This window comes from Eubalaena glacialis, chromosome 1 (assembly GCF_028564815.1).
Source record: "Eubalaena glacialis isolate mEubGla1 chromosome 1, mEubGla1.1.hap2.+ XY, whole genome shotgun sequence".
NCBI classification, from domain to species: Eukaryota; Metazoa; Chordata; class Mammalia; order Artiodactyla; family Balaenidae; genus Eubalaena; species Eubalaena glacialis.
In genome coordinates, this window is record NC_083716.1 from 73498377 (window position 1) to 73510702 (window position 12326).

The following is a 12326-nucleotide window of genomic DNA, read 5'->3' on the forward strand; positions in this document are numbered from 1 at the left end:
ATATTGAGGGAAGGCAACGAAGAGGATTTGAAAGCAAGGCAGAATTGCAGGAAACATATTTCAGAAGGTAGATTCGACTCGCCTTGAAAGCACATGAAAAGCGGCAAAGCGTTGACAATGAGGCCCTTGGCCAAAAAGGGCGTATGCGTTTTTTCCTGAATATATTCAGGAAAAAACGCATACGCCCTTTTTGGCCAACCAAGCAAGCCGGAAAGGCAAATCGGCGCTACAAAGAAGTCTCGCTTGCCAGCGGTCATAAGGGCCATGCTGAAAAAAGTGTAAAAACCAGAAATGCAGGACAGGCCATGGAGACATGGGAGCCTTGCTACGCTGATGGGCGGGATGGAAATTGCCAACAGCCACTCTGGAGAAGTGTACGCTGCGTCCTGAAACATGTAATAGACACAGCTGAGAGAGCATAGGGCACTTCCACTCATGGGCGTAGAAATCGGGAAACCTAAAAATCAACAAGACACAGGCACCCCAAAGTTTAGGGCTGCTCTGTTTCCAGAACCTCCACTTCGGTACACCTTAAATATCCCAGGAAAGAGAAAAATGGATAAAGAATTTGTGGTACTTATGCACAATGGAATATCACTCAGCCATGAAATCAGTGTCATAAGGCTAGTAGCAGCATGATGAGTGGATTTAGGGACGATGACTCTAGGTGAAGTAAGTCACACAGAAAAGGACACTTATCCTAAGATATCACTTAGAGAGGGAATGTCAAAATCGCTACACCTGAACTGAATTCCAAAACAGAACAGAGTCACACATTTAGAAAACACACTATGGCTGCTTAACGGGAAAGGTGAGGTGGGGTGATGCATAAAACAAGGGTTTCAAATTAGCTCAGATACCGTTCCAGAAGCCACATATGTACTAGACAAGACCTACTCCCTGCTCAGTGAACTGGACTCAACACCCCCTATTCACCGCCCAAGAATATATCTGACTAGGAAGAGTCTTAAAACCTATGTATTGATATCTCTCTGGAAGTGAATCAAGAGGGTGTAAAGCGGCATAAACACAGCAGGGAAAAGCAGCTAAACCCCATTATAAAAATAGATTACTTAAAAAAACAACCCATAAAACAAAGACAGTGAAAGAGAGAGAAATTCTTACAAAATCCGTTCAGGGGCTCTGATGCAACTGGATTGACCATATCTAGACCCACAGCTGGATGAGACAGAAGGCTGGACACTCTTGGGGCTGAGAGGATTGGTGAGGTTGGGTGAGCAAACGCAGACCCTTTAAAGTAATAGTGCGTGGTACCCATGCCATGGGTCCCAAATCTCCAGGTTCAAGGGCATCTTCCTACATCGAAAACATGCCTGGGAAACCCAGAAGATGGTACACCGTGTGATCGGGAAAGGTTTCTAAAACGCACCTCATTTCTCCTCTCCTTGTGCTCGGGTTCGCCATTCCAGCCGCTTCACTAACAATCTCCCTACTTGGAGAATCAGCACCGTAGACCTCCTGTTTCGTACAGGTCGCAAATTGTCCTGAGGATGAACGGGAAGAGGGGGAACCAATGAGAGACTAGCTCAAGGTGTTGGGACAGGCACAGGTCACTCTATTTTCCCATCAGGAAGAAGAATGAACCACAGGCTCAGCCTGCCCCCCGGAACCAGAATAGGGCCTGAAGCAATCCTGCGCTTTTGCGGCCAGCTCCCAAATAAGCGAGTTGACAAATGGAGCTCAGGGGCACTGCAATTCACAAACCTGCAGAGTTATAAATGATAACTCTCGTCCACAAATATATTGAGGGAAGGCAACGAAGAGGATTTGAAAGCAAGGCAGAATTGCAGGAAACAGTTTTCAGGAGGTAGATACGACTCGCCTTGAAAGCACATGAAAAGCGGCAAAGCGTTGACAATGAGGCCCTTGGCCAAAAAGGGCGTATGCGTTTTTTCCTGAATATATTCAGGAAAAAACGCATACGCCCTTTTAGGGCCCACCAAGCAAGCCGGAAAGGCAAATCGGCGCTACAAAGAAGTCTCGCTTGCCAGCGGTCATAAGGGCCATGCTGAAAAAAGTGTAAAAACCAGAAATGCAGGACAGGCCATGGAGACATGGGAGCCTTGCTACGCTGATGGGCGGGATGGAAATTGCCAACAGCCACTCTGGAGAAGTGTACGCTGCGTCCTGAAACATGTAATAGACACAGCTGAGAGAGCATAGGGCACTTCCACTCATGGGCGTAGAAATCGGGAAACCTAAAAATCAACAAGACACAGGCACCCCAAAGTTTAGGGCTGCTCTGTTTCCAGAACCTCCACTTCGGTACACCTTAAATATCCCAGGAAAGAGAAAAATGGATAAAGAGTTGTGGTACTTATGCACAATGGAATATCACTCAGCCATGAAATCAGTGTCATAAGGCTAGTAGCAGCATGATGAGTGGATTTAGGGACGATGACTCTAGGTGAAGTAAGTCACACAGAAAAGGACACTTATCCTAAGATATCACTTAGAGAGGGAATGTCAAAATCGCTACACCTGAACTGAATTCCAAAACAGAACAGAGTCACACATTTAGAAAACACACTATGGCTGCTTAACGGGAAAGGTGAGGTGGGGTGATGCATAAAACAAGGGTTTCAAATTAGCTCAGATACCGTTCCAGAAGCCACATATGTAATAGACAAGACCTACTCCCTGCTCAGTGAACTGGACTCAACACCCCCTATTCACTGCCCAAGAATATATCTGACTAGGAAGAGTCTTAAAACCTATGTATTGATATCTCTCTGGAAGTGAATCAAGAGGGTGTAAAGCGGCATAAACACAGCAGGGAAAAGCAGCTAAACCCCATTATAAAAATAGATTACTTAAAAAAACAACCCATAAAACAAAGACAGTGAAAGAGAGAGAAATTCTTACAAAATCCGTTCAGGGGCTCTGATGCAACTGGATTGACCATATCTAGACCCACAGCTGGATGAGACAGAAGGCTGGACACTCTTGGGGCTGAGAGGATTGGTGAGGTTGGGTGAGCAAACGCAGACCCTTTAAAGTAATAGTGCGTGGTACCCATGCCATGGGTCCCAAATCTCCAGGTTCAAGGGCATCTTCCTACATCGAAAACATGCCTGGGAAACCCAGAAGATGGTACACCGTGTGATCGGGAAAGGTTTCTAAAACGCACCTCATTTCTGCTCTCCTTGTGCTCGGGTTCGCCATTCCAGCCGCTTCACTAACAATCTCCCTACTTGGAGAATCAGCACCGTTGACCTCCTGTTTCGTACAGCTCGCAATTTGTCCTGAGGATGAACGGGAAGAGGGGGAACCAATGAGAGACTAGCTCTAGGTGTTGGGACAGGCACAGGTCACTCTATTTTCCCATCAGGAAGAAGAATGAACCACAGGCTCAGCCTGCCCCCCGGAACCAGAATAGGGCCTGAAGCAATCCTGCGCTTTTGCGGCCAGCTCCCAAAAAAGCGAGTTGACAAATGGAGCTCAGGGGCACTGCAATTCACAAACCTGCAGAGTTATAAATGAGAACTCTCGTCCACAAATATATTGAGGGAAGGCAACGAAGAGGATTTGAAAGCAAGGCAGAATTGCAGGAAACAGTTTTCAGGAGGTAGATACGACTCGCCTTGAAAGCACATGAAAAGCGGCAAAGCATTGACAATGAGGCCCTTGGCCAAAAAGGGCGTATGCGTTTTTTCCTAAATATATTCAGGAAAAAACGCATACGCCCTTTTAGGGCCCACCAAGCAAGCCGGAAAGGCAAATCGGCGCTACAAAGAAGTCTCGCTTGCCAGCGGTCAAAAGGGCCATGCTGAAAAAAGTGTAAAAACCAGAAATGCAGGACAGGCCATGGAGACATGGGAGCCTTGCTACGCTGATGGGCGGGATGGAAATTGCCAACAGCCACTCTGGAGAAGTGTACGCTGCGTCCTGAAACATGTAATAGACACAGCTGAGAGAGCATAGGGCACTTCCACTCATGGGCGTAGAAATCGGGAAACCTAAAAATCAACAAGACACAGGCACCCCAAAGTTTAGGGCTGCTCTGTTTCCAGAACCTCCACTTCGGTACACCTTAAATATCCCAGGAAAGAGAAAAATGGATAAAGAGTTGTGGTACTTATGCACAATGGAATATCACTCAGCCATGAAATCAGTGTCATAAGGCTAGTAGCAGCATGATGAGTGGATTTAGGGACGATGACTCTAGGTGAAGTAAGTCACACAGAAAAGGACACTTATCCTAAGATATCACTTAGAGAGGGAATGTCAAAATCGCTACACCTGAACTGAATTCCAAAACAGAACAGAGTCACACATTTAGAAAACACACTATGGCTGCTTATCGGGAAAGGTGAGGTGGGGTGATGCATAAAACAAGGGTTTCAAATTAGCTCAGATACCGTTCCAGAAGCCACATATGTAATAGACAAGACCTACTCCCTGCTCAGTGAACTGGACTCAACACCCCCTATTCACCGCCCAAGAATATATCTGACTAGGAAGAGTCTTAAAACCTATGTATTGATATCTCTCTGGAAGTGAATCAAGAGGGTGTAAAGCGGCATAAACACAGCAGGGAAAAGCAGCTAAACCCCATTATAAAAATAGATTACTTAAAAAAACAACCCATAAAACAAAGACAGTGAAAGAGAGAGAAATTCTTACAAAATCCGTTCAGGGGCTCTGATGCAACTGGATTGACCATATCTAGACCCACAGCTGGATGAGACAGAAGGCTGGACACTCTTGGGGCTGAGAGGATTGGTGAGGTTGGGTGAGCAAACGCAGACCCTTTAAAGTAATAGTGCGTGGTACCCATGCCATGGGTCCCAAATCTCCAGGTTCAAGGGCATCTTCCTACATCGAAAACATGCCTGGGAAACCCAGAAGATGGTACACCGTGTGATCGGGAAAGGTTTCTAAAACGCACCTCATTTCTCCTCTCCTTGTGCTCGGGTTCGCCATTCCAGCCGCTTCACTAACAATCTCCCTACTTGGAGAATCAGCACCGTAGACCTCCTGTTTCGTACAGGTCGCAAATTGTCCTGAGGATGAACGGGAAGAGGGGGAACCAATGAGAGACTAGCTCAAGGTGTTGGGACAGGCACAGGTCACTCAATATTCCCATCAGGAAGAAGAATGAACCACAGGCTCAGCCTGCCCCCCGGAACCAGAATAGGGCCTGAAGCAATCCTGCGCTTTTGCGGCCAGCTCCCAAAAAAGCGAGTTGACAAATGGAGCTCAGGGGCACTGTAATTCACAAACCTGCAGAGTTATAAATGATAACTCTCGTCCACAAATATATTGAGGGAAGGCAACGAAGAGGATTTGAAAGCAAGGCAGAATTGCAGGAAACAGTTTTCAGGAGGTAGATACGACTCGCCTTGAAAGCACATGAAAAGCGGCAAAGCATTGACAATGAGGCCCTTGGCCAAAAAGGGCGTATGCGTTTTTTCCTAAATATATTCAGGAAAAAACGCATACGCCCTTTTAGGGCCCACCAAGCAAGCCGGAAAGGCAAATCGGCGCTACAAAGAAGTCTCGCTTGCCAGCGGTCAAAAGGGCCATGCTGAAAAAAGTGTAAAAACCAGAAATGCAGGACAGGCCATGGAGACATGGGAGCCTTGCTACGCTGATGGGCGGGATGGAAATTGCCAACAGCCACTCTGGAGAAGTGTACGCTGCGTCCTGAAACATGTAATAGACACAGCTGAGAGAGCATAGGGCACTTCCACTCATGGGCGTAGAAATCGGGAAACCTAAAAATCAACAAGACACAGGCACCCCAAAGTTTAGGGCTGCTCTGTTTCCAGAACCTCCACTTCGGTACACCTTAAATATCCCAGGAAAGAGAAAAATGGATAAAGAGTTGTGGTACTTATGCACAATGGAATATCACTCAGCCATGAAATCAGTGTCATAAGGCTAGTAGCAGCATGATGAGTGGATTTAGGGACGATGACTCTAGGTGAAGTAAGTCACACAGAAAAGGACACTTATCCTAAGATATCACTTAGAGAGGGAATGTCAAAATCGCTACACCTGAACTGAATTCCAAAACAGAACAGAGTCACACATTTAGAAAACACACTATGGCTGCTTAACGGGAAAGGTGAGGTGGGGTGATGCATAAAACAAGGGTTTCAAATTAGCTCAGATACCGTTCCAGAAGCCACATATGTAATAGACAAGACCTACTCCCTGCTCAGTGAACTGGACTCAACACCCCCTATTCACCGCCCAAGAATATATCTGACTAGGAAGAGTCTTAAAACCTATGTATTGATATCTCTCTGGAAGTGAATCAAGAGGGTGTAAAGCGGCATAAACACAGCAGGGAAAAGCAGCTAAACCCCATTATAAAAATAGATTACTTAAAAAAACAACCCATAAAACAAAGACAGTGAAAGAGAGAGAAATTCTTACAAAATCCGTTCAGGGGCTCTGATGCAACTGGATTGACCATATCTAGACCCACAGCTGGATGAGACAGAAGGCTGGACACTCTTGGGGCTGAGAGGATTGGTGAGGTTGGGTGAGCAAACGCAGACCCTTTAAAGTAATAGTGCGTGGTACCCATGCCATGGGTCCCAAATCTCCAGGTTCAAGGGCATCTTCCTACATCGAAAACATGCCTGGGAAACCCAGAAGATGGTACACCGTGTGATCGGGAAAGGTTTCTAAAACGCACCTCATTTCTCCTCTCCTTGTGCTCGGGTTCGCCATTCCAGCCGCTTCACTAACAATCTCCCTACTTGGAGAATCAGCACCGTTGACCTCCTGTTTCGTACAGGTTGCAATTTGTCCTGAGGATGAACGGGAAGAGGGGGAACCAATGAGAGACTAGCTCTAGGTGTTGGGACAGGCACAGGTCACTCTATTTTCCCATCAGGAAGAAGAATGAACCACAGGCTCAGCCTGCCCCCCGGAACCAGAATAGGGCCTGAAGCAATCCTGCGCTTTTGCGGCCAGCTCCCAAAAAAGCGAGTTGACAAATGGAGCTCAGGGGCACTGCAATTCACAAACCTGCAGAGTTATAAATGAGAACTCTCGTCCACAAATATATTGAGGGAAGGCAACGAAGAGGATTTGAAAGCAAGGCAGAATTGCAGGAAACATATTTCAGAAGGTAGATTCGACTCGCCTTGAAAGCACATGAAAAGCGGCAAAGCGTTGACAATGAGGCCCTTGGCCAAAAAGGGCGTATGCGTTTTTTCCTGAATATATTCAGGAAAAAACGCATACGCCCTTTTAGGGCCAACCAAGCAAGCCGGAAAGGCAAATCGGCGCTACAAAGAAGTCTCGCTTGCCAGCGGTCATAAGGGCCATGCTGAAAAAAGTGTAAAAACCAGAAATGCAGGACAGGCCATGGAGACATGGGAGCCTTGCTACGCTGATGGGCGGGATGGAAATTGCCAACAGCCACTCTGGAGAAGTGTACGCTGCGTCCTGAAACATGTAATAGACACAGCTGAGAGAGCATAGGGCACTTCCACTCATGGGCGTAGAAATCGGGAAACCTAAAAATCAACAAGACACAGGCACCCCAAAGTTTAGGGCTGCTCTGTTTCCAGAACCTCCACTTCGGTACACCTTAAATATCCCAGGAAAGAGAAAAATGGATAAAGAATTTGTGGTACTTATGCACAATGGAATATCACTCAGCCATGAAATCAGTGTCATAAGGCTAGTAGCAGCATGATGAGTGGATTTAGGGACGATGACTCTAGGTGAAGTAAGTCACACAGAAAAGGACACTTATCCTAAGATATCACTTAGAGAGGGAATGTCAAAATCGCTACACCTGAACTGAATTCCAAAACAGAACAGAGTCACACATTTAGAAAACACACTATGGCTGCTTAACGGGAAAGGTGAGGCGGGGAGATGCATAAAATAAGGGTTTGACTTTAGCTCAGATACCTTTCCAGAAGCCAAATATGTAATAGACAAGACCTACTCCCTGCTCAGTGAACTGGACTCAACACCCCCTATTCACCGCCCAAGAATATATCTGACTAGTAAGAGTCTTAAAACCTATGTATTGATATCTCTCTGGAAGTGAATCAAGAGGGTGTAAAGCGGCATAAACACAGCAGGGAAAAGCAGCTAAACCCCATTGTAAAAATAGATTACTTAAAAAAAACCCATAAAACAAAGACAGTGAAAGAGAGAGAAATTCTTACAAAATCCGTTCAGGGGCTCTGATGCAACCTGGATTGACCATATCTAGACCCACAGCTGGATGAGACATAAGGCTGGACACTCTTGGGGCTGAGAGGATTGGTGAGGTTGGGTGAGCAAACGCAGACCCTTTAAAGTAATACTGCGTGGTACCCATGCCATGGGTCCCAAATCTCCAGGTTCAAGGGCATCTTTCAACATCGAAAACATGCCTGGGAAACCCAGAAGATGGTACACCGTGTGATCGGGAAAGGTTTCTAAAACGCACCTCATTTCTCCTCTCCTTGTGCTCGGGTTCGCCATTCCAGCCGCTTCACTAACAATCTCCCTACTTGGAGAATCAGCACCGTTGACCTCCTGTTTCTTACAGCTCGCAATTTGTCCTGAGGATGAACGGGAAGAGGGGGAACCAATGAGAGACTAGCTCTAGGTGTTGGGACAGGCACAGGTCACTCTATTTTCTCATCAGGAAGAAGAATGAACCACAGGCTCAGCCTGACCCCCGGAACCAGAATAGGGCCTGAAGCAATCCTGCGCTTTTGCGGCCAGCTCCCAAAAAAGCGAGTTGACAAATGGAGCTCAGGGGCACTGCAATTCTCAAACCTGCAGAGTTATAAATGATAACTCTCGTCCACAAATATATTGAGGGAAGGCAACGAAGAGGATTTGAAAGCAAGGCAGAATTGCAGGAAACAGAATTCAGGAGGTAGATTCGACTCACCTTGAAAGCACATGAAAAGCGGCAAAGCGTTGACAATGATGCCCTTGGCCAAAAAGGGCGTATGCGTTTTTTCCTGAATATATTCAGGAAAAAACGCATACGCCCTTTTTGGCCAACCAAGCAAGCCAGAAAGGCAAATCGGCGCTACAAAGTAGTCTCGCTTGCCAGCGGTCAGAAGGGCCATGCTGAAAAAAGTGTAAAAACCAGAAATGCAGGACAGGCCATGGAGACATGGGAGCCTTGCTACGCTGATGGGCGGGATGGAAATTTCCAACAGCCACTCTGGAGAAGTGTACGCTGTGTCCTGTAATATGTAATAGACACAGCTTAGAGAGCATAGGGCACTTCCACTCATGGGCGTAGAAATCGGGAAACCTAAAAATCAACAAGACACAGGCACCCCAAAGTTTAGGGCTGCTCTGTTTCCAAAAACCTCCACTTCGGTACACCTTAAATATCCCAGGAAAGAGAAAAATGGATAAAGAAGTAGTGGTACTTATGCACAATGGAATGTCACTCAGCCATGAAATCAGTGTCATAAGGCTAGTAGCAGCATGATGAGTGGATTTAGGGACGATGACTCTAAGTGAAGTAAGTCACACAGAAAAGGACACTTATCCTAAGATATCACTTAGAGAGGGAATGTCAACATCGCTACACCTGAACTGAATTCCAAAACAGAACAGAGTCACACATTTAGAAAACACACTATGGCTGCTTAACGGGAAAGGTGAGGCGGGGTGATGCATAAAACAAGGGTTTGACTTTAGCTCAGATACCTTTCCAGAAGCCAAATATGTAATAGACAATACCTACTCCCTGCTCAGTGAAATGGACTCAACACCCCCTATTCACCGCCCAAGAATATATCTGACTAGGAAGAGTCTTAAAACCTATGTATTGATATCTCTCTGGAAGTGAATCAAGAGGGTGTAAAGCGGCATAAACACAGCAGGGAAAAGCAGCTAAACCCCATTATAAAAATAAATTCCTTACAAAAAAAACCCCATAAAACAAAGACAGTGAAAGAGAGAGAAATTCTTACAAAATCCTTTCAGGGGCACTGATGCAACCTGGATTGACCATATCTAGACCCACAGCTGGATGAGACAGAAGGCTGGACACTCTTGGGGCTGAGAGGATTGGTGAGGCTGGGTGAGCAAACGCAGACCCTTTAAAGTAATACTGCGTGGTACCCATGCCATGGGTCCCAAATCTCCAGGTTCAAGGGCATCTTCCTACATCGAAAACATGCCTGGGAAACCCAGAAGATGGTACACCGTGTGATCGGGAAAGGTTTCTAAAACGCACCTCATTTCTCCTCTCCTTGTGCTCGGGTTCGCCATTCCAGCCGCTTCACTAACAATCTCCCTACTTGGAGAATCAGCACCGTTGACCTCCTGTTTCTTACAGCTCGCAATTTGTCCTGAGGATGAACAGGAAGAGGGGGAACCAATGAGAGACTAGCTCTAGGTGTTGGGACAGGCACAGGTCACTCTATTTTCTCATCAGGAAGAAGAATGAACCACAGGCTCAGCCTGACCCCCGGAACCAGAATAGGGCCTGAAGCAATCCTGCGCTTTTGCGGCCAGCTCCCAAAAAAGCGAGTTGACAAATGGAGCTCAGGGGCACTGCAATTCTCAAACCTGCAGAGTTATAAATGATAACTCTCGTCCACAAATATATTGAGGGAAGGCAACGAAGAGGATTTGAAAGCAAGGCAGAATTGCAGGAAACAGAATTCAGGAGGTAGATTCGACTCACCTTGAAAGCACATGAAAAGCGGCAAAGCGTTGACAATGATGCCCTTGGCCAAAAAGGGCGTATGCGTTTTTTCCTGAATATATTCAGGAAAAAAACGCATACGCCCTTTTTGGCCAACCAAGCAAGCCAGAAAGGCAAATCGGCGCTACAAAGAAGTCTCGCTTGCCAGCGGTCAGAAGGGCCATGCTGAAAAAAGTGTAAAAACCAGAAATGCAGGACAGGCCATGGAGACATGGGAGCCTTGCTACGCTGATGGGCGGGGTGGAAATTGCCAACAGCCACTCTGGAGAAGTGTACGCTGCGTCCTGAAACATGTAATAAACACAGCTTAGAGAGCATAGGGCACTTCCACTCATGGGCGTAGAAATCGGGAAACCTAAAAATCAACAAGACACAGGCACCCCAAAGTTTAGGGCTGCTCTGTTTCCAAGAACCTCCACTTCGGTACACCTTAAATATCCCAGGAAAGAGAAAAATGGATAAAGAAGTTGTGGTACTTATGCACAATGGAATGTCACTCAGCCATGAAATCAGTGTCATAAGTTTAGTAGCAGCATGATGAGTGGATTTAGGGACGATGACTCTAAGTGAAGTAAGTCACACAGAAAAGGACACTTATCCTAAGATATCACTTATAGAGGGAATGTCAAAATCGCTACACCTGAACTGAATTCCAAAACAGAACAGAGTCACACATTTAGAAAACACACTATGGCTGCTTAACGGGAAAGGTGAGGTGGGGCGATGCATAAAACAAGGGTTTGAAATTAGCTCAGATACCGTTCCAGAAGCCAAATATTTAACAGACAAGACCTACTCCCTGCTCAGTGAACTGGACTCAACGCCCCCTATTCACCGCCCAAGAATATATCTGACTAGTAAGAGTCTTAAAACCTATGTATTGATATCTCTCTGGCAGTGAATCAAGAGGGTGTAAAGCGGCATAAACACAGCAGGGAAAAGCAGCTAAACCCCATTATAAAAATAGATTACATTAAAAAAAAAACCCATTAAACAAAGACAGTGAAAGAGAGAGAAATTCTTACAAAATCCGTTCAGGGGCACTGATGCAACCTTGATTGACCATATCTAGACCCACAGCTGGATGAGACATAAGGCTGGACACTCTTGGGGCTGAGAGGATTGGTGAGGTTGGGTGAGCAAACGCAGACCCTTTAAAGTAATACTGCGTGGTACCCATGCCATGGGTCCCAAATCTCCAGGTTCAAGGGCATCTTCCTACATCGAAAACATGCCTGGGAAACCCAGAATATGGTACACCGTGTGATCGGGAAAGGTTTCTAAAACGCACCTCATTTCTCCTCTCCTTGTGCTCGGGTTCGCCATTCCAGTCGCTTCACTAACAATCTCCCTACTTGGAGAATCAGCACCGTTGACCTCCTGTTTCGTATAGCTCGGAATTTGTCCTGAGGATGAACGGGAAGAGGGGGAACCAATGAGAGACTAGCTCTAGGTGTTGGGACAGGCACAGGTCACTCTATTTTCTCATCAGGAAGAAGAATGAACCACAGGCTCAGCCTGACCCCCGGAACCAGAATAGGGCCTGAAGCAATCCTGCGCTTTTGCGGCCAGCTCCCAAAAAAGCGAGTTGACAAATGGAGCTCAGGGGCACTGCAATTCTCAAACCTGCAGAGTTATAAATGATAACTCTCGT